General features: G+C 34.7%; 1 long non-coding RNA gene across 1 annotated transcript; it reads left to right on the plus strand.

Moving 5' to 3' along the window:
- Positions 1 to 27,205, plus strand: LOC131894655 (uncharacterized). The gene is made up of 3 exons (XR_009374980.1): positions 1 to 57; positions 5,773 to 5,969; positions 26,466 to 27,205. It is a non-coding gene; the product is annotated as an uncharacterized LOC131894655 (long non-coding RNA).

Below are 27,205 nucleotides of genomic sequence, written 5' to 3' on the forward strand. Positions count from 1 at the left end.
CTATGGTTTTGCTTTGAGATTCCATACCTTGCCTACGAATGAATGATTCTTCTGCCTGTAAGTTATGGTATTAGCTGTAGTTCGTTTTCACTCTTAGAAAGTAACCAATGCACAATAAGGTAATTCCTATATGCTTTGTTTTTTACCCAATAAAATAATGAGGGAAGAAATCACTAAAAAAAACCCTATTTTATAAATAATTCATGGATGTTGCCAGTTAACAGCTACCCAGAGATAAGGAGGTCATTGATCTTGGAGGAGAATCTAAAACCACTACTTTACTATTGCAGCATAATTCCTAAATGCATTCTAAATATTTATCGTTGTGACCATAGGTAAATGTAGGTCTGACTCTCATTTGAATGAACTTTCCTTTGCAACAATGGACACTATTATAGAAAACTACAATAGAATAAAATGAATACTTGTGGAGTCCAGTCCTATAACACAGCTTCTGCAACTAAGGCTCAGGAATCATTGCACAAGACTGGGAGGAAAGAATGTCAGCGGAAGAACACCAAGAAGTTTACTGTGAGATTATTTCTCCTGGAAATGCCAGAAACTACACTCCTTAGGTCTAACCGATATGGCTACCTAAATATGACCTGAAAAAGGACAAGAACAATAGACATGTTACCTAACATGGAAGGGATAAATCTTAGGACTGCTCATCCCTATCACCAATGAGAGAATGCTGAGAGCAGATGAAACAGTTTTCCTAAGGGAAGAGCACTCTGATTGGTTACTCAATACCAAATGTTCATCCTCCATGCCTCTATGGTTGGTATTGGGATTAAAGGCGTGTGTGTGTCACCATGCTTGGTTCTATTCCTTAGTGTGGCCTTGAACACACAGAGATCCTACACTAAGGGATTAAGGGCATGTGTTGCCTGACTTCTTGTTTACTTAAAACGGCTGGCCTTTTCCCCCTGATCTCGAGGCAAGCTTTATTTATTAACATACAAATAAAATATCACCATATTTCAGCACAAATAAAATAAGCTTTCACTTTTCCCTTTGCTTTGTGATCAGAGATTGAAATACTTGGTGGCACGGTTCATAGTCAAAGATGCATATACAGTCAAACAAGGGATGAGATAGTGTATCCTCTAGAACAAGAATATTTTAAAGTCTACTATAAAAGAGAAAATATTGTCAGCAGCAGAAAATGGCTCATAGTCCTTCACAAAATATTATTTTTTTCAGATAATGGGAGATATCTTGTTAGGAAATTGCTTGCCTTACACACACAAGATGTAATTTTTATCCCAGAACCCATATAAAAAGTTAGGCATGACGGTGAGCACTTGTAATCTTAGTGTTGGGAAATGGTCAGGCAATCACTGAAAGTCATGGGCCAATCATACCAGCTTAGTCCTGGTGAATGAAAGAGTCAGTCTAAAAATAATAAACCATGAGTGATACCTGAGAAATGACTTCCAATTTTGTTCTCTGGCTCCTCTGCTTCCATATCCATGTATAAACATGGTACATGTTTACCTGCACATACACATGCACTCACACAACATATGACAAATTCATAGCGCATTCAGCAATGCACACTGCTTAACAGTATTTCTCAAGATATTGTAAACAGAATAAAAATATTTTTTAGAATTTAGGTTTTTTAATTTCCTTTTACCATCTTCCCTGGATAACATATAAAGCTTCATCTCCAACCTCAAGGACATTCTCACTGGTATCAGTAGAGTCCTCAAATGTCTTTAGATAGCTGCTACACAACACACCAGACCGTGAACAGCACAAGGAAAGGGATTTTGTCTTCTTCCTTCCATGCTCTGTAATTCAGGACCAAGTAGACTGTTAGGACTATTTATCATATGCATCATTATAGTTATATAGTACAAAGCATCCTTGTCTGTGCTGTATCTAAAGATCAGTTCAATCTGTCTACCTAACTAAAAGACCTTCTTACTATATTACTTTTATATATGGTAAAAATCTCTAAGAAAAGTCTTCAGGGCAGTCTCTAAAAGTTATGACATAATAATTAATCTCTAATTATAATTCTAAGCTCTAGGTTAAGTATACTCAACAACTTGAAAGCTCATAAGAATGTTTGTGAGAACCCTGGAGACACAGCAATACAGGGCTATCATGAAGAAGATATAGTGATAGCATAATGCTTACAGCAAAGTTAGCATGAGTTAAACTACAAACAATATTATTACCTGTGTAGTCATGAAACAGAATCTTAACCTCTGCTATCACTTCAGTTCATATGGGATTGTGTGAATTTGGGGGCCGTAAATAACTATGACACCAAATTAAAAAAAAAAAACTTTTGAATTACAAGAAAAACTTAATTCAAAATGAAACAAATCAAAAACATAATGGATTTGAGGTGTTTCTGAAGCACTCTTCATGCTACACAATATGACTTTGGTATACTCTGTGATGTCATTGAAACCTGGTTGCTGAACACAGGGCTTGAAAGATCTGAACTGCAAATGTCAGTGAGACAGGCATTGCCATTAGATACTACCCATAGCACATCCACTCACATTTGAGACAACTGCTTACTGTAAGTTGATATTTTTTAACTAAATAAAAAGTTTTTTACAGTTATAGAAACATAATGAATTAATAATGGAATTCAATACTGCCACTATTTTCCCACAGCCATTTTTCATTAGGTATCAAATTAGTATATTTTAAAATAACAACAGAAAACCCTTAGTGTGTCTTTAGAAGGTATTGTGCTAGAAGGTTTGATTTTAAAAATTGCTATTTGAGTAGTTGAATTTCATAAAAATATTCTGTGTCCTTGGCTTGAGATTAGTACAGAATTTCCAACTCTTTCTGAACCTTCCCTAAACCTACTTTTGATATTTTGTATTATGTATTTAAAAATGTGTTTTCAGCATTGATGATTGTAAAATCAAAACACTGATCAACTTTGACAAAGTTTGAAGACATTTCATTTCTTCCTACAGCCTCAAAGTTCAGCCAAGTTTTAGTCTTTTATGAAAAATAAATAACACATCTACATTTTCAAAATACATATTTATCTTCAATTTTAGTAAATTATAAAATTATATCCACACAACGAAATTGTTTAAAATAAACTTATAATTTAATTAGTGGTAAAGATTATGTTTACATACTATAAAAGTCCTTGGTAGTAGAAATGTTTAATAAGCCCCAACTGAAAGGAAGCCATTATACTAAAATCCCTTTCTTAATTAGAAATGAATGAGGCTGAAGAGATGATTGAAATTATGGATTTTATTATAGGAGAAAAAGGGGGAAAAGTATGTGATGTGGTAACACGAATGAAGAAATAGCCTGTAGTGCTAGATTTGATTATCTGTTCTCTGTGTGATACAGAACCACTTTACATTACCCAACACTTTGAAGTTACTCTGCCTTTGGATGTATCATCCTAGTGTTGTCCATTACAGAACCCTGAAAGAAATCATGCCTTCAAAGTGTTGTTTATACACAGACATTAGGTACTAAGTATTAGTTCCTATTAAATGTACTTGGGATATGGTTGATGCCAGGTATGGCAAAGAATGCTATTAGAAAGCTAGAGAGTGTTGGAAGATGGACACAAATACAAAAGAAGACAAATCAGCCCATTTTAAAAGCTCCTCCAAACCAAACTCAAAATAATGGAAAAGAATCACATCTGCAGAGAAAGAAAATATCAGATAGGAATGAATATATAATACTAGAATTTCTAAAAATACAGTCTTACCAAGAAGGCATAAGGAGACGAGAAGAGAAAAGGCTGACAGAAAACCTCAAAACATAGCCCAAGAAATCATGTCTTAATCGCAGAAGTAACAGCAGATCCTTAAAAGGTGTTCATGTCACTGCGTGTCCAAATAAATCATCACCCATAATTGAATAGTGGAATAAACTTGCATAATGTCTCCCGATGTGATGAAAAAATAAGTTCTCACCATCACCTAGAAAGCTTTCTTGTCAAAACCGATCTTCTAATGTTATTTTATAAAGGAACTGGTTTAAGTTCCTCAACCGTGTCTTTGTCCCATAAAAGTACTGCAGGAGAGGTATTGGGGTCACTGCTCTTTATGAAAGGGGACTCATGGCACAGTAGAGCATGGAAAACATGCACATTGTGTGAATTTGTAGTAAATAAAAAAATGCACATAAACAGTTAAATTTTTTGAAAAAAATCTAAATATCTTTGAGGAAATAATAATCACATCACTGGTATCTAAGATAATAATTTCACAAAACATGCTGAAATATTTTATAGAGAAGAAGCCAGGGTCTTCTTAGTTGTTTACATAAAATAATGTGTTGTGCATGTACAAAGTGCATACAAAAAACAACGTATGTGAATATTCCTTTACGAAGCATGTCCATTGTCCTGTTCTTTTAAATTTCCTATAATTTAGTGAAATCTTCCTATAAAAGTAGTAGGCATTGTCTAGCAGCCAGGAATTCATATCTAGTTTGGAAGCCCAGATCTCCAACTCTGATGTCCCAGCATCCCTGCACTTCTGGTTAATATCACCCCAGCTGCTTTTAGAACCTGCTCTTGATTTCTGTTTACTTTCCTAGTTATCCCATCGGTCAAGAAACAGCCCAGCCACATATTTGAATATTTTCAATAACTTTTAACTGATAGGACACAAAATAAATAGAATATGATTCTGTGTCAAATGACTGCATTTTGAATTTTGTGAAGGTTAAGTTTAAGCTATATGAAATATTAATGTATACATATAACATTTTATTTTATAATATGCTGTAGAAAGGAGGACTAGGCAGACTCACAACTGAAGCCTTTAAGTATATTTTAATCCTGTTGCTATGAGACTAAATCTTCCCACCCTATCTGTTCTTATATAAATGCACACTGTCTTCTGCCATAGACTTCTCAAAAATGGAGGAGCAGATAAGTAGACAACATGAATGTATTATCCCTTATGTTTCCAGTGGGGCTGACAGGTGTGTAGCAAAAATGGTCCAGTTAGACATAAAGCTACTAAGCAAGAGCCATAAAATTGCAATTATCAAAAACAAAACCCTTAATTGACAGGTATTTAAAATAAAAAAATGGCTAAAAATATCTAAGAGAATAACAAACCGAGAGGGAAAATCACGATGAAGATCGGTTGTTACATAAATGTCTTTACTCAAACAGCTAAAAATCTCACCTGTGACTTAGCCTATGAAAACTGAAATCAAATTAACAATACTGAACAATACAAAATGCTTGAACATAGGCACTTCTACTTAGAAAACAATGGCAGGTTAACCACAACTGTCAGTCTCATATCACTGACTATTTATTGAAAAACTGTATATTCATTTTCAATCCACTAAATACAGGAAAGTGAATTTTACCAGCATAGTTAGCATATCACTTAACAGAATTGTATGTTATTGTGAGAGACTATACTATTAAAAGAATACATTTGTTTGTTCATAAGTTGATATTTTTCAAAATAATGAACTTTGTATATTTAAGATAGTGTATTCAAAAGGTTAGGCAGGAATCTACTATAATCCCCGAGTTACAAAAACTCAATAAATGATTAATCAAGATGATAATAATTGTTGCACGTTTAAAACTAGGATTCTCATTAATCTCAAATTGTTTTAATAGCAAAAAAATATTTCTATAGAGAAACTGAAGAAATACTTTAAAAATAATTTTTTTCAGAGAAGTATGAAAACTCCCCATTCTTAACAACAGAAAGCTGTACAATATTATAAACTATGATATGGTAATTTATGTTTAAACACTTTCTTATTCTTCCTTCACAGAACTTTGAGTTCCTTCTGTCAATATGTATAAAGTATCATCTAATTTTGAGACTCATTCAGTCTAAGCTCTGCCTAATAGCATGTGGCTATACGAGTCTACAGCCTTGGCCTCTATAACCCTATATGATCCTGTGTCTCCTCAGAATTTCCCCTGCAATGATAAAGGAAAGCCAGCATGGAGTATCAAATTTTAACATGTGAGTGAATGAATTTTTATTTGTATAGACTCCTCTTAGTTCTAGGTCATAGTAATTTTTTATAATGTCCATTATTAGAGATCTGAAGTCATTTGAAAAATAAACAGAAAGCCATAATTAAGGATAGATATTATATTTTTTATCTATTTATGGTCTTTATTTAATGTAGGCATTTTGGGGAGGAAATTTACAGATTTCACCTGTCAAACAAATGATGTGCCTGATATCATAAACTGTGCAGCTGCAGCAGCAATTTGGAGAGAATAGATTACAAGTCTTCCTCTCTACATTTCAGCAAAATGTTTGGCTGCTACTTCCCTTATTTTTCATGAAATATACCCAGACTCTAAACCAAACTATGGCTGATGGAGCTACAGTCAGTGTAAGGAAAGGATGTCCACAAGGTGACCAGTCAACGGGCTGACTATGAGACTCCTCAGAAACCCATGTCATTTCTGTACAAGTCACTATATAAAAGACTGAAGAATGCCTTAAGAGTAGAGACTGTTTCATTTACTTGTAGCTCCTTTCTCGGCCAGAACATCCTTATATCACACACACCCTGTGTTGTTATTTAACAAGACAATAGATTAAAAAAAAGTCAGGAAAGGGCAAACGGTGGAAACATCACTTTTAAGTTAAAATGAAAAATGGACTTTGGGTTTTATTGTTGTTTTTAAAAATTTTATATGTTTCCCCAAAATAAGATGTTATTCTAAGTTGGTGGACTTTTTTTTAAATATGTTTTTGCCTGATCACAAAAAAACCATCAAATTTGTATGTTTTACCTATGTGCAGATAAATATTTACTACATGTAGGCATTGCACAATATTTAATCATGTTAAAAAGATTTATGACCTGAAAGCTTTTCCAAATATCCTTCTAACTAATCAATTAATTTATTATTCTCTCATCTGCTACATCCCAAGCCAGCTTCCCCTCCTCCTCTTCCCAGTCCCTCTCTCCCAGACCCTTTCCTCCTCTGTTTCCCTTCGGAAAAGAGCAGGCCTCTCAGGGATAAGACTAGGGAGAAACCTCACGTCAAGGATGAATAAGGCAACCTAGTTGGAGGAAAAGGGTCCCCAAAGCAAGAAAAGAGTCAGAGACAGTCCCTGCTCCCACTGTTAGGAGTCCCACAAGAATACCAAGATACTCATTCATAATGTCTATGTAGATCTAGGTCAGACCTATACAGGCTCCCTGATTGTCACTCCAGTCTCTGTGAGCCCCTAAGACTGTGGTTTGTTCATTCTGTGGGCTGTGTTCTCCTGGTGTTCCTGTCCCCTCTGACTTTTACATTGCTTCCATGGGATTCCCCAAGCTTCACCTAATATTTGGCTGTGGGTCTCTGCATCTTTTCCTCTCAGTTGTCAAATGAAGCCTTTCTGATGATCATTATGCTAGGCTCCAGTCTACAAGAATAGCAGAATATCATTCCATTGACTTTTTTTTCCAGTCATGTTTGATTCTATCCTGGGCCTCTGGGTTATCTGGCCTCTGGGTTCTAGTCCTCCAAGAAGTGTCAGGAGTGGGTTTCCTCTCTTGGTATGAGTCTCAAAATGGACCAGTCATTGTTTGTTCACTCCCACAAGTTTTGTGTGACCTTTACTCCAGTACATCTTGCATGCAGGAAAATGTGTAGATGGAAGATTTTATGGCTGGATTGGTGTCCCAGTCCCACTACTGGAAGCCTTATCTGGTTTACAGAAGATGTTCTGGTCAGGCTCTGTATCTGTATTACTAGGAGTCTTCACTAGGGTCACCCTCACAGATTCCAGGTTGTTTTCATTTCACTAGGTTTCTACAACTCCCCCAAACACCTCCAAATTTCAGGTATCTCTCCTGGTACTCTCTTCTTCCATCCCTCCTCCCCGACCTGATCCCTGCTGTTCCCATCACCATTTGCCCCCATTCCACCTGTGAAAGCTTTTCTATTTTCCCCTTCCAGGGAGATTCATGGAGCCCTCTTTGTTACTTAGCCTCTCTGAATCTGTGGATTGTAGCATGATTATCCTTTCTTTACAGCTAAAATCCACTTAAAGTGAGTACCTACCATGATTGTCTTTCTGGGTCTGGGTTAACTCACTCAGGATATTTTTTTCAAGTTACATCCATTTGCCTTCAAATTTCATGATGTCATTTTATTAACAGTTGAATAATAATCCATCATGTAAATGGACTACATTTTCTTCATGCATTCATTAGTTGAGGGACATTTAACTTGTTTCCAGGTTCTGACTATTGTGGATAATGCTGCTATGAACATAATTGTTAAGCAAGTGTCCTTGTGGTAGGATGGCGCATCCTTTAGGTATATGCCCAAGAGTGGGATAGCTGGGTCTTTAGGTAGTTCCATTCCCAATTTTCTGAGAAACTGCCATAGCCATATTGTTTTCAGAACTGCAAGGTCCATTCCATAAATGACAGTCTTAGAAAGTGTATGTATGTATGTATATATGTATATACATATATATGCATATATATGGTTTTAAAATTATGTTTATTCATATATTACAATTCATAACAGCTCTGTGACATACTTGATTATAAACCCAATTGTAGCTTAAGTTTTCCTGCCTGGCCCACAGTCAGGACAAATCTCTCTCACCTGCCAGTCCCACAGCCGCTCAAACCCGACCAAGTAAACACAGAGACTTATATTGGTTACAAACTGTATGGCCATGGCAGGCTTCTTGCTAACTGTTCTTACAGCTTAAATTAATCCATTTCCATAAATCTATACCTTGCCACATGGCTCGTGGCTTACCAGCATTTTCACATGCTGTTTGTCATTGGGCGGCTGGCAGTGTCTCTCTGACTCAGCCTTCCACTTCCCAGCTTTATTCTCCTCCTTGTCCCGCCTATACTTCCTGCCTAGCCAATGGCCAATCAGTGTTTTATTTATTGACCAATCAGCAACACATTTGACATACAGACCATCCCACAGCACCCATTCACATGTAAGGAAATATTCTCTGAATGACAAAGAGATCGTGGGTGCATTAGTCTAGTGATAAAGCTCTGAGTCTTAGATGGCATGTGACCCACATGCTGCTTTGTGCTGACAGAATTTCCATGCTACACCACTACAGAGAATGGTACAAAAATATTTTTTTTCATATTCTAACATCAAATTAGGTATAAGCATTATAGAGAATATAATATTCAAATGTCTATTAAATATATCTCTAATTCCCAAGCTTTGTTTTGATTAAGTGAAGTGTTAAATGTGGAAATACTTGAGCAAAAGATAACAATCTCTAACAGATAAATTATGTCATTTTTTTTCCATTATCTCCATCTCAGAGTATCCCTTTCCCCTCCAGACTCAGAGTCACATTGACAGAAACCATCATTTCCTACCCACCTACCCCACATATAACTAACTTCCATAGATTCCAGAGTTTGATTCACTGTTTGCCTACAGTGATCATATGATATCTCAAGAGCACAGTGGCAGGGACTACAGCATGAGGACTATGCTGATCTTTCCAGATCAACCAACACAGTGGTTTCCATTACAACCACTTTCATTTTTCCTGGTAACTGTGTTCTTTGGCAGAACAAAGCCATTCATCAGTTGAGGCACATTTAACTTGTTTCCAGATTCTGACTATTATGGATAATGCTGCTATGAACATATTTGTTAAGCAAGTGTCCTTGTGGATGGAGCTTCTACTTGGGCATCAATTTAATGTCTCCATATTCAATGACATAAGTAATTATGTCATACAACTATACAGAAACATAGTGGTAACTTAATGGATCTTAACTTTTGTTTACTCTTTATGCAACTATATGCTCCGTGGTCTTTGTTTCATTATATTGTGTTTTGTTTTGATTTCTATGAGACAGGATCTTGTTTAATTGGATTCAAATTCTCTATGTAGTCCATGATAGTCTAAGACTTCCAACAATCTTTCTGCCTCCATCTCTTGAGTGCTATGAGTCAGGCATGTGTTATCATGACTAGAAAGGTGACTGGGATTTCTAGCACGATCAATCTCTTCTAATATACACACACAAACTCACACACACACACACACACACACACACACACACACACACACACCCCAGATGGGGAAAAAAGCAGCAAAAAATAATGAAAATGAATCTACCAAATAGATCTACTTCCTCACGAAAAATGAAGTGTATCAGAAAAATCTTAAGCGAACAAAGGGGAAGCAGGTAGAGAAAGTCACATGAAAAAATAATGAATATAATAATAAATGTTCCTTTGTATGATACGTTTCATATAATGAATACACAAGGGGATCTACATGAGAAAAGGGATTGCAGGTAAACAATTCATCGTGAGGGATATCTGTGTGTGCGGTGATCAGGAAAAGCAGAGCTTAAAGAACAGAAAATGAGAGGAGAGGAAGAACTTAAGAAAAAACTAGAAATTTGACATAAATTGGTACATTTAAACACAAATCCCACTTTTATTGAGTATTGATTACAAAAGGAAAGTCTGACACTATAGAATTCTTCATGAGTCCCAAATTATTTTCTTTTCAAAAATGCATACTTCTTTGGAGAATATAAAACTCAGCTGGATTCTACTGGCAGAATTGGCTTGTTCTCATTGCTCTACATAGATTTCCCCAGCATGCCATGTTTCCATGGGTTTCCAATCGCTCTTGCTTCTCTTAAAGTTCATCTAGCAAACAGGCACTCTGGAGCTCAAAGGCCAATACAAATTTGTTTACAGGAGCATGCCGTTGGACCCAGTACTCAGGGATAGAGCCAGGCAGATCTCTGTGAGTTTGAGGGCAGCCTTATCAAATAGTGAGTTGCAGGCCAGAGATAACTAGGAAGACCTCGTCTCAAAAGATAATAACATTCATTTTAATATGTATACACTTCATTAGTTGTCCTCCTCTATATTCTCTCCATTACCTTTCCCTCTCATACTTCCCCTCACTAGTTCAAACTTTGTCTCTTTATTACACTGTATTCCATTTCTCCTTTCTTAGAAGAGCCTCTCTTCTTCTCTGGTCACTTACTAGCTACCTAACCCCAGTGGGTACTTGACTTCAAACATATATATCTAATGCTTAAAAGGTAGCAACCACATATAGGAGAAACCATGGAGTATTGGGGGATGTCAGTTACCTCACTAGGGATGCTTGGTTCTAGTCCCATCCATTTACCTACAAATTTCACCTTTCCTGGATTCACCATATAATGAGAAAGACAATGGCCCAACTAGACATTTATGCCACCAAATAAAACCTCCAATGCCCCAAATGGGTCATCTTTTGTTGATACCAAGGAAGATCAATAGACCACTCAAAATATTACAGGAAACTGCTAAAGCTGGTAGTACTCTGTATAACTAGAATGTAATGACTCTCCATAGCTTGAATGTAATGGACTGTTGCTGACGCCAAAAATAATTACTTATGTCATTGAACATGGAGAAATTAAATTGATGCCCAAGTAGAAGCTCCATCCATACTGACTAGAATATATTGTCATGGATGGTCCTTTTTATGATACCAGAGGAGAAAATTAATCCTCAATATCATCCATCTACAAACCTTGCAACCTACAGCAATAACCTGCCTTCAAGAACCACTGGTACATTAGTGGCACAAATGATATTAGAGTAACCAAACACTTTCTGATACACTTTAAAATCCAGTACATTCAATTGAACCCATACCTAACACTGATAAAGCAGCTAAGAACCTGAGACTAGATATTAAATGCATAGGGGAAAACATACTATTATTATTCTGCTAAAGAAGAATAGCAATAAAATGACTCCTAGTGACATATTACTATACACATAAATCAAAGCATTGCTCAGTCCTCATCAGAGAAACTTCTTACAATAGATGGGAACTAATCCTGAGACTGAATGATGTAAAAAAAAAAGTAAGAGACTTTGGAGTAATCAGTCCTAAATGAGCATCTTTATCAAATCCCTCCTATCAAAACTCATGGATAGATTAATAAAAGGATTCAGAAACATTGTGAGACCAGGAATGGTGAATACCTTCAAGGAAATAGCATTTTCCAGACACAAGAGGACTGATGAGCATATTAACTTACAGAGACCATGACAGAATTCACAAGAATTGTACAGGTTCTAACCAGATACAATCCCAACACTGTAGACATATACTCCCACAACTAACCAAGCTACTCACAATAGATACTTGCTATAAAATGAGAAAATCCCAATTTTTCCAATGGAGTATCACTGAGTAAGTCAACAACATTCCAGGGTAGGCCTTGTGCTGAGTAGTTGATCAACACACACACACAGACACACACACACACACACACACACACACACACACACACAGACACACACACACACAAACACACACACATTCACACAAATACAAAAGTCCCTTTTCTGACTCTATTATTAATTAAAGTACTCATGAAAAAAAATCTTTCACTACTTCATGATGATAGCTTAGTTTTAATGAGTTCTTATAAATGATGGAAACAAGTGAAAAAACCTCCTTCAAATATTTAGTGCTTAATGAAAGATTTTTAATATTAATTATTTTCCAAGTTTTACCTAGGCTCAGTATATCTTTGGAGGAGTGAGAAAAGAATTTCAGTTACTGTAATGAAACTTGAATATTACAAAATATATTTTTCATATATGTGATAGTTTATACTCTTATATTTTGTATGAGAACAGACAATAGATTCACTTGTTCAAGGAAAAAAACATACTAACCTTGGATGGTGGCACACAACTTTATTCCCAGCACTAGGGGTCAGAGGCAGGATGATCTCTGAGTTCAAGGCCAGCCTTCTCTACAGAGAGTGTTCCAGGACAGCCAGGGCTACATAAAGAAGCCCTATTTAAAAACAAAACAAAACTAACCAACCAAACAAACAAAAAACAAAACAAAACAAAAAACAACAACCACACACTGAGACAATGTTCAATGCTAAAAAGTGTTATTAGCAAAAAGAATAAGACATGGTATCAACCATCAAGAGTGCATTGTTTTTCACTTGAGACAGATTCACTGACAGCAACACTGGATGAAAAAAGGCATTGTTATGAAAGACAGAAAGAAATGGGTCCAGGCCTGATAGACTTTGGAAACAAACAAACAAACAAACAAACAAACAAAAAAACCTAAGTAATACCTTTTAAATATATCAGCTAATTAAATTACATCTTACAGAATAAGTCCAACTTTTCAGACAGATAGAAGACTTTTCCAGAAAAGAAACAGCTTTTGCAGGAACTCAATATCATGGCTCCGTTTGGTTTAACCAAACAACAGAAGTAGAATGTTAGAGAGCCATCAAATGCAAAGATGAAGCCTAGTGTGAATCATGGATTATAGTTCAGTGTAAAAGTTTGGGGCTTTAATCTTTTGAAAAATAGTGATCATAATAGGATATTTCAGAAAAGACAAACTTGAGGACGCAAGGGCAAGAGATCAGTGCAGTGAGAAAGGAGACGGAAGTGTCTAAATCATGGGTTAATGAAGAGCATTGCAGAGGAGAAAGAAATAGCTCTTTCTCTGAGAAAGATGGGAACAAAAGCAGGCAATCTCAGGAATGGAAGGGCACAGAGACATCCTCAAACACAGCATTTTAATCATTGTGAGTTGGATGAAGTATTTGTGATCCTCAAATGTTATTTTTTACTTCATTTAAATATCAAGCTGCCTGTCTTTCAGAGCTATCTTCATAGTACCTTTGAGAGAATAGATCCTCAGTTCCCATCATTGTGTGTTCATATTTATAATGAGAAGTCACAAATGTTGCTATTACATGGAACTACCTATAAAAAGTTCATGGTTGTGTAGGGTGGCAAACAGTGTGAAGAATTTGCAATATTTTCAGTGAGTGAGAGGGCATTTATCTGATAACCCAGGTTAACCTGTGTTTGATAACCCAAGATACACTAGCTGAAGCAAAAACAAACAAACAAACAAACAACAAAAAAAGCAATTACTGTACATTGACTTCTGATAGCCTCTTCTGTGTGGTGTGCAGGCATATGTACTCATATACTCACATACAAAAAATATAATAAATGTTTTAATTAATAAAATAGAACATTTCATTATACTACTTATGTAATATAAAATAAACACTGAAGTGAAACATAATCAGAAAAATATAATAGAACATTAAGTGTCAAATTACAATAAAAGGTTATAATATTTATACAGGGTCTTCTAAAATGATTTAAAACTAAAGTGAATATGAGCCATTGTCATATACTATTTATTGGTATTGCAGTTCCTTGTAGTATTTCTTTAACATAAGATAATTATCAGAGATGTATATCACACACATACATACACACAGAGAGACAGAGACAGAGAGACAGAGACAGAGAGACAGAGAGAGAGAGACAGAGAGAGAGAGAGAGAGAGAGAGAGAGAGAGAATACAGAAATGTATTCAGAACTATAAATATTTATACTATAAAGTAATAGGCTAATAGGCTAATTACTTGAATAAACAGGCTGTTATATTCATGATTATGGACTGCATTGAACTTCATTTTTGTTGACCACATCCTCTTTCCCAGACTTACAATAATATAATGTGGAAGTCTGATTTGCCTTTTATTGAATTATCATGTCAATGTTTTGGGTTTTTATGTCACTGTAACTATATGAGTTCCTATGAAATACATGAGTTATTTTTAACAGCTGTATAATAAGGTGACTTATTGACATATATATTTAAGATGATGCAAAAATAATTGATAATTATAGTAACTTTTAGTCATTAAGTTTTCTAAATAAGTTTATAATCAAATGAACTTTAATCAGTGGTGTGTTCTCTTCTTTCCACAAAAGCAGAGTGAATAGAAAGGAAAGCATAGTGTTCTGTCTTTGAGGAGGGAAAAATTTCTAGTGTTTGGAACCAAACATATTTTTATAATGAGTTATTTACATAGAGAAAAGTTATGACTTCTAGTAATGACTAGATTCAATATGTTATTGTGATAATTGGGAATATTTTAACATCTTGGATATTCTGTTTGATTGTATGTAACAAATTGGAGTAGGTATTGCTTTAAATATTTTAAGAAACAAATATTTGGATAAAATACCTTCTCTCATATTTACTGAAGAGATAATCCATTTCCACTCTAAACTTTCAGAGAAAATTATGAGATTTTTCAACAAGTTTTAAATACTCTACACTTTGGGACATCTGAATTTATAATTTTTTAAATGTAATATTGACTTGTATTTGTCTTCTGTATCCAGCCATGAATTCAAAACAAACAAATGAAAATGAGAAAATCCTTTGGTTTCTGCTCAGGTTTCTATTAAGATCACTAAAAGCATTATACATTCAAATGGAAAAAGCTCAACCACATAGGATCACCATTTCAGATTCTTCTAGCCACTACTTCTTGTCATCATTAGGACAGATGCTCCATTCTTAGAAAGTGGCTTGCCCTTAGAATCTATAGAGTATTGAAAACTTAAGGACTCCTCATTTTCTCCTGTACACCCCATACCATGGTACATTCTCCTAGCCCCCGTGAAGAGAAAAAAAAAAAGCATTCTGTGGCTCATAGAACTGTAGGGCTGACATGGTCCTGGTTTTCTTTGCATTAAGCATAAAATCAGCAGAACTCCAGTCCAGGAGGAAGAAAACATTGCACGTCACCTGTGTCAGTTTCTTTAGAAAGAAGGGCCAAGGCCAAAAGGGACATGAGAGAATTTATGTTTAGACAAAAGCAGAATTAACATTAATTAACTGACAACATCAGTTGAAATGGTCAGCTGGACAGAGATCCCTTTCCAAGATTACTGTAATTAAGTAATTAAGTAAACATTCTCGATGTAGTCAAGGTTAACATAGCATGAACCTCATGAGCCATGATAATTAATTTACATATCTACATAGATAAGAATATTTTTCCCATCAACCACTCTGCAAGGACATATTTTACAAGTAACATAAAAGAGCCAGCTTAATAAACTGAAATGAAGTTTTATGCTTGCAGTAGCTTGATTTGTTAATTTTCAATGTTTATTCTTTTCCACAATTGAAAGGAAGAATTGATTGAAAATTGTTTTGGCAGACACTCTCAACTATCCCTTCTATCTTATCTCCATTACTTTGTGCTAGTCATCCTAAAACCAGAAACACGTTCTTTCAGGAACCCCCAGTGGCTACAGTGGGTTGGGTAAAGTAGGCCATTTTCAGAATCTTTCCTGTCCTCCTTTATAATTTCTCCAGTCTCACTCTCAGCCCGGCTGTAGCCTGCTTACAGGTGCCCCTCCTTCCTTCCCAACTCCATTCACCTCTTGGTGTGGATCCCAGATACCTTACAACATGCTACTGTCATTCAGAAATTCAATTTAGATTGGATGTTCATCATATTTGTGTCCCCTACTAGAATATAAATTCAGAGAATTGGAATTAAATAAGTCTACTCATATGGACTCTCCCAATGGTTAGGAAATTAATAACATTGAAATAAATTATAGGAATATTTGTGAATTATTAGGAATAACATAGATGTTTCCCCTTGTCTTAGAAGGACATTTTAGTTTCACATGTTGTGCTTCTCTGGCTTTGATATTGCTCAAAGCATTTAAAACTCACTAGCTTAAAATGCCATAAATGAACCAATGATCCTCATTAGCACAAAAGCAATGCTTATAAGCCAACATGAACTACTACTATCCTTTCAAAAGGTTCCCTAATCTCTTGTTATCCTTGATGTTTTGCTTCCTAATTACTTCTTTAATCATCTCATTACCTATTAAGAACTCATTTAATTATATTGAGATACTGGTTATAGTAAGGGGCTTTGAAGGTTTTATTCTTACAGTCAAAGAAATTATCATTGTAGTGTATTTGATTCAACCATCACATGAATGAAAATACTCAGATTAAAAAAATGCTTAAAGATGTAGAGAAATATCCATCATGATAGTAGACTAATTTGTAAAGATAAATGCAATAACAAATGAAATAATCGATATTAGATTTTAGGTGTTGCATTTTCAGCAAAGTCCTCTGTTTCTCAAATATAATGATGCATACAGGTCACTGGCAGAATTGCTTTAATTTTTTTTACTATTTGATACCCAATCACACTTTGAGTATCAATGGGTCTATTCAGTACTAAACTGTCAACTAGGAAATTGTATTCTTCTAAGGTGTAGTAGTGAATAATTGGAAAAAGATCTTGTTTCATATATTTTTATTCACAGTAAAATTTCTATTATGTTCTACACCCAATTATTTACCTAGTTTATACTTTTTATTTTTTGACATTTTAAGAGAAATCTGTGGATGACATGTTTTTGGTTCTCTCTCTCTCTCTCTCTCTCTCTCTCTCTCTCTCTCTCTATCTATCTATCTCTCTCTCTCTCATGAACCTCACAAGTAAAGGAAGAATTCATATGTCTTTGTGTCACTATTGTTACTATAAATCATATTTATTACAACATATAAACTTATGCATTAAAATGCATATTAATATAAACACAAGTATCTAAAGTTTAATTATATGCCATATTGCGGATGATGATTTTCATTCATTTTTGTAAGAAGCGGAGGATTGTAGAATGTTTAATAGGTCCACATTATACCACCAAATGTGACATTGAGCCTTAGCTGGACTGACATATTTATGAATGGAAAAAGACTGATGTCATAAGTGACTGTTTTCCAAGCCAAGCAACCATCACCTTGGAGAGTTCACTTACAGCCCTCCCCACTGCCCTTGCCAAAGTTCATCTAAGCCAAACTTGCACATGGGATCTGGGCAGGAGATTCTCATCTAAGAATCCAGCTGTTCACTACCACCTGGCAACTCAGGGGTGAGAGTTGATAGAAGCACGAGAGAACTAGAGTGGGGGCTTCTTGTAGTCTAGTTGTATTGCAGCTATGAGTAAGTCATCAACCCGCTGAATAAGTTTTTTCAGGTGTAGACAGTTGCTGGAAGAATGAAAGCACTTCTGTTCTATAAGAAAACCCAATGATCTCATTTGTTCCTCCTATGCTCTGTAAGAAAACCCAATGATCTCATTTGTTCCTCTATAGTGAATGTTGATGGGTTCATGCATTTATTTTTTCTTTAGGGGGAGGAGTAGACATTGCTTATGTATAATCCCTGGGAGAGAATTTTAGCAATAACAGATGAGTGTGAACAAATAATCTGTTATCTGGAAGACAACAGGATTATATAGAGTTTCAACGTGTGGAAAAGATGTGTAACTGGGTGGTGTGAAAAGAAGAACTATGAGATGTTAAACCTGTATATCCTTCATCTCACTGTGTTCAGCATGTATCACATGTGTACATTATGAAATAATAGAACTGTTTACAATGATGAGAGAGGATGAAAAGGTGAGCATTAAAGTCTTATTTTATAACATTGAAAATGTGATAGTTTGGCCGTATTGTATGCCTTTTAATTGGAATTTAAAAGAAAATATCTAAAAAGTTAAAGTGGACATGTTTTTCTCTTGCTGAAATGTTAAAGTAAATTAAGTGGGAAACTAGTAGGGAGGGACAACCAGCAGGGATGCAGAGAATAATTTTTGTCTTTTCATATACCCCTTGAAGAAAAGACAGTAGAGTAAAATACATAACTTGACTTAATGACACCCAAATGTGACACTTGACAGCTTCAGGGAGAGCCAGATGCAATGTATGAATATGTAAGGAGGTAATCAAAGTCCCCATATGATGACTCTCTTCAGTGAATGCAATGGGTTATTTTATATATTTACAGTTTACACTTAGCCAAAGCTGCAGGATGCTGCACTTGAAACATGAAAGCTTATCAAAATAAATTTAACCTCAGAAATATCTAGAAAACGTAACCAAAACTTTAATATTTAGACTTGAATTAGAATAGTCAAGTACAAAGTATGACTGTATTGATTCAGAAGCCATAACATGTAACAATGTTCTATTTAAAATATGACAAGCCAGTTGTTTTAAAAGAAACAAATGGATAGTAAATACGTCAGTATTCACTAAACAGTTCAGGAAAAACAGTTCTTGCCCCAAATGACTAATACCAAAAATTACCACAGACCTATTTAAGAACAACAAAATTCCTTTCCATAATTTTGCTAAAAGCACATTTCTTTTTCCAGTATCAGAATCCAGTCAGGGTTCATCTATTCCATTTAGACCATGCATATTATCTGATGTACTATGAAATGTTTTATTGTTATTCTAATCAAAGTAACTGTGGTAAGTGAATTATATCTATATCCATCATGCCACATGGGAGGTGATATACAAGGTATTTAGAAAGCATGATACTTTAAATGGTTGGAACTATGTGCATCTCCATGTGCCTGGCATGTATATGAGAGTGATATCAATTATGAAACCGATGTAGCAAAATGCTCACTGAAAATGAGTCTAGCATGTACAGATGTTTTTTAAACTTTTCTTACAACATGTATAACTTAATATTTGAAATTACTTCATTTCCCCCCAAAGCAACAAGAGCATTTTTTACTCTGGTGATCACATGGGTGAATACTCTATCATCATAGAGCCTCCATCCAGTGACTGATGGAAGCAGATGGAGAGATCCAAGACCAGGCGCCAGGCCGAACTCCAGGAGTCCAATTGAGATCACAATAGGAAAATGTACAGACACGGCTAGCCAAACTAGTGGAAATGCATGAACTATGGACCAATAGCTGAGGAGCCAACATGGTACTGGATTAGACCCTCTGGATAGGCAAGACAGTTGTTTAGCTTGAACTGTTTAGGAGGCCCCCAGGCAGTGGGATTGGGACCTGTCCCTGGTGCATAAACCGACTTTTTGGAGCCTAGCACCTATCATGGGACACTTTGCGCAGCCTTCATGCAGGGAGGAGGGGCTTAGACATGCCTCAACTGAATGTACCAGGCTCTGCTGACTCCCCATGGGAGACCTTGCCTTGGAGGAGGTGAGAATGGATAAGGAAAGGATGGGGGCGGGAGGAGGGAGGTGAGGGGAATCTGCGTTTTGTGTGTAAAATGAGTAGAAAAATCTCTTAATAATAAAAAAAGAAAAAGAAAGATATATGAGTTCTTCAGACTTTCTAAAATTTACAATTGCACTTTAAAATATGTCATACTTGCTATTAAATTATACAACACTATTCTAAGGTGGGGGGTGCTAATAACTAACAGGTCTGAATGGCTTTCATTATATTCATGAATGCCTCAAATAATATGTAAAAATATATGTGAAGTTTTTATTGGGAAAATGGTCTATAGTTTTATCAGAAATCTATAACCCCAAGACACTTTGATCATTTCTACATTCATTGCTGCTAACTGCATTAATTTATGTTCATCAAAATACATCTTAAGAAAAATTAATTGATTAATAAGATAAAGAAAAATTTAAATATGTGTAATTACAAAAGACAAATATTAAGAATCCATTAAATACACCATAAGAAAGTATAAAAGGAAATAGTAATTTATTAGAAAACTGGGAAAGAGGCATTAAATGAAGTTAAAAATGGAGGCAACACATAAGGCCAAGAGATATCTCAAAAGATAATTTACGCTATTACTAATCAGAAAAATTTAGACCAATAATGAAAGTGATATTACACGTACACTTTTGATTGTTATGAAGAATGAAACCCAACAAAACCAATTGTCAATGTATATGGATTAATGGTAATCCACAGAACTCTGAGATGCAAAGTTGTATAATTGTACTTGAAAAGCCAAAAGCAATATCTTATGTTGCAAAACAATTACACACTCATGATCAAGCAATTATATTTCTAGAAAAATACCAAGGAGGAATTCTTTTCTTTTTTTTTCCCATGGTTAATTTTTGTATTCATTTTATGTATCAACCACAGATATTCTTAAATGTATTTCTGAGGGAACTTATATAAGACTGTCCATATGAATAGTGTTGACTCAAAATAAATAAACAACAAACAAACAAACACAAACAAAGTGCAAATATTCAATATCACTGTAAGACTACCTTTATGATGACCCTTAATGTCTTAGTTCTTTCCTGTGTCTTTGGGTAGTGCAGCACACTACATATGAAATACCATCTTCTTCTACTAACAGATTGCATTTGAAGAATATATACATGACTTCTAAGGACAAGTACATTAATGATAACACAAGTTAACTTTATCCTTATATGCCGAGGTATAGGGCAAATTTTCTGAAATGTTTATAAAAGCAACTCATTAAGAGTTCTCCTACAGGAAGCTGTTTGCCAACACTGACTTATAAAACATATTCTTAGGATGTATTGAAGATTGTCCAGCCTAATTAAAGTCTTTTACTTACTGAATACCAGATCATAACCTCCCTTAATCTCATCTAAGATCCTGAAGCCAATTTTCCTGCACAGATGTTTTATATGAGAGAGTTGCTAAAATATTAGCATGGATACAGGAGGGACTCTTGAAGTCTGACCCCTCGTTGAGATATTGACAACTGATGGCTGTTAGGTGGAGGAGAATCAGGCTTTTTTTTTTTATTTTCCAGAGATACATCATCCTCTTAAAGACTACTCAGCCTCCAGTAGATGAGTCTCTATTTAGGCATATACATGCAGTACTAAGTGAATAAAACAGGACTTAAAGTTGGGAGGGATAAGTGGTGATGGAGAATAGTGTGAGAACTTGAGGGGTGGCAATAGTGAGAGATTTAATCACAGTATATTATATGTAGATATGAAATTCTCAAAGAATAAATGAGAATTGAAAATGAAAAAAAAATACACATTTTGTAATCTGTCCTGAAAGGATAGGGCTTTCTGCTTTAGGACAGATGATTAGAGGTCTTCTGTGGCTCTAAATTCTCCTGAGGATTTTTGAATGACATGTCATGGTGAAGGAGTTATTGCTGTACAGCAAAAGTGCCTTTCTAGATTTTATAAAATACAGTCCAGGAGGTTGGCTTCTGTAGAAGAGGAAATGAAACAAAAAAATGAGACCCTCAGTGTTCTCTGAAAAAGAGAAAACATATTGAGTATTGAGAATTCCGTATCATCCTTCCTTGGCATTTGCAGGTCCTCCATCACTATGATGGATCTCACCAAGTAATAGAGAGGATGGACCTCCATACTGATCGAGAAGGTTATGTTCTTCAATCTGGGGGATGATAGAGAAGGCATGGGAAAAGAAAGTGACAGAAGAAAATATAGGCTTCCCAGATCAACTTACAAGAACATAATGGTCCTCAGAAACTCAGCTAAGGCCACATTCAAACATACATTTTGTTTCTCAGTCTCTGAATACAGTATATCAGATTTGAATTTGTTATTAAATATGTATAATCTTAAATTCACTTTCCTTAGTTTTCTAATCCTCTTTGTTGAAATTAGTGGAATTTCTGTCTGTGAAAGTTGTGTTAACTATATTGAATTTATTTTTCTTTTGAAACAATAATATTTTAATGTACTTAGAAACAGTAGAAATAAATACTTGTGTGTTAAAAATGGATAATTTTAATTTCCATGACAAAGATATGGTGAATACAGGTAAATATGTATCATGTTGAAATTACTGTCCATGCATTTAGTTTTAACAGCGATCATTTTTCACCACTCTACAGACAGATAGCTGGAACTAAATTAGTGTGTTTTCCTGACAGGTTCTATGAGCACTAGACATAGAATTATCATCATGAAGTTAAAATTAGCAATACAGTTCATGATATTTGTTATCCTATATCTAAGAACTTATAAAAATCAACATATATGAGTTTCTTTCCTCCCTTAAAATACAATTTTTTTTTTACAATTTATCAAACTTTTATCTAGTAGTAACACATCAATAACCATTGTTTCTGCTATTTCACTCATTCATTTTAATAATGTCATATAAATAGTGACTGTGTCTGTGGTATGTACTAGATGACTCGTTGAGATACTTGAGGAACATATTTTAATGATGTCACACACTGATATTGACATACTTAACACATAGATTCACTTGTTTCAATCCAGTTCCCACATCCATCAATTAACAGAGTTTGTATGATTGCAGAGAATGCTGTCATGAAGAAAACTCATAGGTAAACTGCACTAATACCCACTGAGTACTTCCTTAACATAAAGTAAATTGTCAGCATCATTAAAGCCATAAGTCTGTCATCTTAATGAAGAAAATCAGACCTAGTTAAGCTAGGCTTTATGTATATGCTAAAGACAAAAATTCATGTTGTGTATATTTTGTGTATCACCATGAACATGCTGAATGATAAAATGAATTTTAAAATCTTTTTTTCCTAGCATCTGTTTATTTAATTTATCCATCTGTATCATGTTAGGTTCTAATCTTTCTTGCTCCACATTTCTCAGTCAAAACTTCAAAATTCTGTTTCACAGAAAACACACAACATTTTGCAGATGTAAAAAAAATTACCTTGTGAAATCACACAACACAATAGATTATAGTTCTGAAATCTGCTGTAAATGAGTAAGAATGCTAATTGTGGACCAGGTTAGTAGACAAGTGTATTTAGGTGAAATAATATGATTATCATAGTTGAATGCAAAAATAGGGAATAGAAATAACACGAGTCACTTTAAGGGCATCACACATGAGCCTTCTTACGTTGAGCTGGTCATATTATAGCCTGACAAGAGGTGTTGTTCAAATGCATGTATCTTGTAGATATGACAATCAATGCCATTGATCAAATCATCCATGTGATTCAGAGGGGAATGATGTTTCATCTAACATCAAAATGAAAGGAGCACAAACTGTTCATTTTACTCTGTGTTACTAGGGTGGGTAAGTGCATAAAATATTATCCTAGTTACAGACAATTGCTATGATGAAGTACCATGACCAAAATCAAGCTGAGGAGAAAAGGGTTTGTTTTGCTTCCATTCCCACATTGTAGTCCACTTTTGAGGAAAGTCAGGGAAGGAACTTAAACAGGAACTCAAGCAGAGATATAGTATAAGGCAGCCAACCAATTATTCTTTTAGTAAGCTCATGCTATACCTGCTACTGAGTCTCTTCATTGCATAACAGATATTGTACAATGAGATTGATCTATGCATTCACATACATACAGGCAAATGCAACAGTGTTACCACAAGGAAGAAAAGACCAAATATCCAATATCTCAGAAGTTTTTGAATGAGCAGATAATTCAGGTAAATACACTCAAATAATATGAATCAATAATTATTTGAAAATAAACAAGAAGTTTTGAACTGAAACAGGTTGTAATTTCGCAGATTATTTTGGCAGGAATTGAATGAAGATAATCCTAGTGGTTTATGTAATATGAGTACACTTTTGAAATGTTTCTGTAGTTCATAAGCATTTGGCTATTGACAGAACATTTCTGATAAATTTATCTAAAAGTGTTAGTGGAATAAGCATTAAAAAATTAAGATGCATGAAAATATTTTTATTGTAATGTTTTAATAATAAAGGTAATCTAGCAAATATTCCTTTTCTAGGAATGCTAAAATATTTAGCAAACTAATATCATATTTACTTAATAAGATTCTATATATGAAATATATATCAATATCTTTATACACACACACACACACACACACACACACACACACACACACACACATCCCACACACTTGGATATAGCTTTTCCTCCATAACTAGAAGAGATTTTTGTTGTAGGACAGGCTTTCGAAAATAAAACATTCTGTAGGTGTTCAAATCTCTCAGATACAGAGATGTAGTATTTGTCTATATTGTACTTTCCTTATCCTACCAAGTACATTTAAATCTATTCTAGTTTTCTTATGGTATCCAACATGATGTAAAAGTCACATGCATGGTTATTATACTCTATTATTTAGTGAAACAGAATAAACATCTGTACAGATTCAGTTCAGGGCTTTATTTTGAATTTTGAGGTTACTGGACTACCCAAAAGCAGTAGTAATTGAAGTAGAGTGTCGTATAATGTGTGCACATTAAGACAAGTAGAGGCATGTATATGAGTATACTTTTTCAATATATATACTTGAGTGTGTGTGTGTGTGTGTGTGTGTGTGTGTGTGTGTGTGTACATTGGAATAGTTGATTTCACAATTTTTTTTACTCTTTGTCTTTTTAAAAAATTTAACCTATTATCACCCACTCTTAAACCCATTATCTTACACTTTAGAAGATGACCAAGAGTATAGCCTCCACTGAACTTTCTGCATGATACAATCCTGCACACACTGGACCCTCTGACATTCGCAGAACCCCAGAGAATCTTATGTGCATTTTACTTTGTAGTTTTGATTCAACTCCCAGTAACCTCTGTGAAGTAACAGCAATTCATTTCCTTAAGTGATCCTCAACCAGCACTAAATTAAATGCCCTATGGACTTTCTGACTCAAAAACTAGGCCACAATAAACTTTCTATCTCCTTAACACAGAAATGATACAGAAGGGTTACTTAAATCAATTCCAGCTACACTGTTCCAGTATAAAGACCATTATTTATTTAAAGAGAAGTTAAATGACAGAATACAAGTAGTGATGTGATGCATTTGATAACCACAAGTATAGAGATGCTCAGTTATATGATAAAACTAGTTTCCAATGAATGCAAACCATTAAATAAAGCAGGATATTATAGGTCAAGTCCTTTGTTCCCACGGTTTTAAAATGGTAATCTTAGATAAAAAATAAACAATAGATACAAGTATGTTAATGGGACATTAATTTCCCTTTAAAATATCTTACATAAAATATTGTTATATGGTTCTAAAATATATGATTAGTAAAACTGAAAAATCATTTTTGTTATTGTTTTTGAGGCAGAGCCTAGCCATGTTGAGTAGACTGGCCTTAGAATGAGGCATCTTAAATCACCACCCACAATTCTCCAATGTGCTCACATGTACAGCTAAATTTTTATTCATTATGGTGAATTTAGAATCTGTATACACATACCAATTGATGAGGATTTGTAAAATCTTCTACATTTTGCTTTAATTGTTAATACATTTTTTTCCAGTCGCCTTTGAGAAAAACAGCTCTTGGTGTTAAGGTACTACTTAAAAGTTATAGTCATTAATTGTCTAGTTGGGAAACTATCCTCTATCTTATTAATGTTTGTGCTTTGGATGATAATTATCTTCATGTTGAAAAGATGCAGTAAATGATTTATTTGACCTCATTTAACTTGAGTTCTTTCAACGAGAGGTTGTTTTGCACCCCTTCTTTTGTCCTTCCTTCCTTGCTTTCAATGTGTTGTGGTATTTTTGTTTGTTTGATTTTTTATTTTTTCTTCTTTCTGCATTTTCCTCAGCTATTTTTCTATCTCTTTACATTGGGTCACACCCTTGTCCTTGTTTCTGCAAGCTGTAGGTCATCACAAGAAGCTTCTTCATTCTGCATGTAAGTGGTGTGTTAATGCTTCTCAAAAACGTCTCTCAATATCAGCTTTACCTTGGACACTTGACTCATTGATGCTCCACCAAAACTTGAATCTGAGTATAATATAATATAAAATACCTTAAATGGGATATTTTGTGTATCATGCCATTATCTCACTCTCCCATTGTTTTCCCTTTTCAGGAAAACTAATCCACAATTGACTACATTTCAAGAGTTTCAGAACACCTATCTTTCTCAATATTTATTCTTGGCATCTCAAACCAAATCTGAAACTACCCATTTGATTTTCTGTTCATTCTGTCTGACATTTCTTCAGACTCATTCTCTTATCAAAATAAATTGGGAAAAAAGGCACAGAGGATATAAATAGCCCTAGAAGACACAGCTTTGTGAATTTTTAGCACTTACGTATGTGGAGATTTTTATGAAAGTATCAGAGAGGGAAAGAGTTGATTCCATCAACCTTTCAACAATAGCACAACTTCCAACTTCAGAACAGCAGCAGTGGAAGTTTGGCAAAACCAAAAGAAAAAGTCTTCAAACATATGAAGAAAAATGGTTTTCAAATAAGAGTACTTCATCTGATAAACTATAAAACAAATTAGGAAGCACAACAATATCATTTTTCAGATAAGCATCTTTTTAGATAACTCTTCGGATTCTTCATATTAAGATTTGAGGGAAGAGTTTGGTTTTACGAAATGTAGGAGAAGAATTTTCATGATAAGGAAAGAAAAAAAATAAGGGTTGATACAAGAATGATTTATAAAACCAAGACGAGGAATTGAATGCTTCATCCAAATGTTGAGGAAGGGCTGGCAAGATGACTCACTGGGATAGGTGCTAACTACAAGATTCAATGACCTGAGTTAGATTCCTGGAACCCACACAGTACAAGTAAAGAAATGACTCCCACATGT

This window comes from Peromyscus eremicus, chromosome 17 (genome assembly GCF_949786415.1).
Source record: "Peromyscus eremicus chromosome 17, PerEre_H2_v1, whole genome shotgun sequence".
Lineage (NCBI taxonomy): Eukaryota > Metazoa > Chordata > Mammalia > Rodentia > Cricetidae > Peromyscus > Peromyscus eremicus.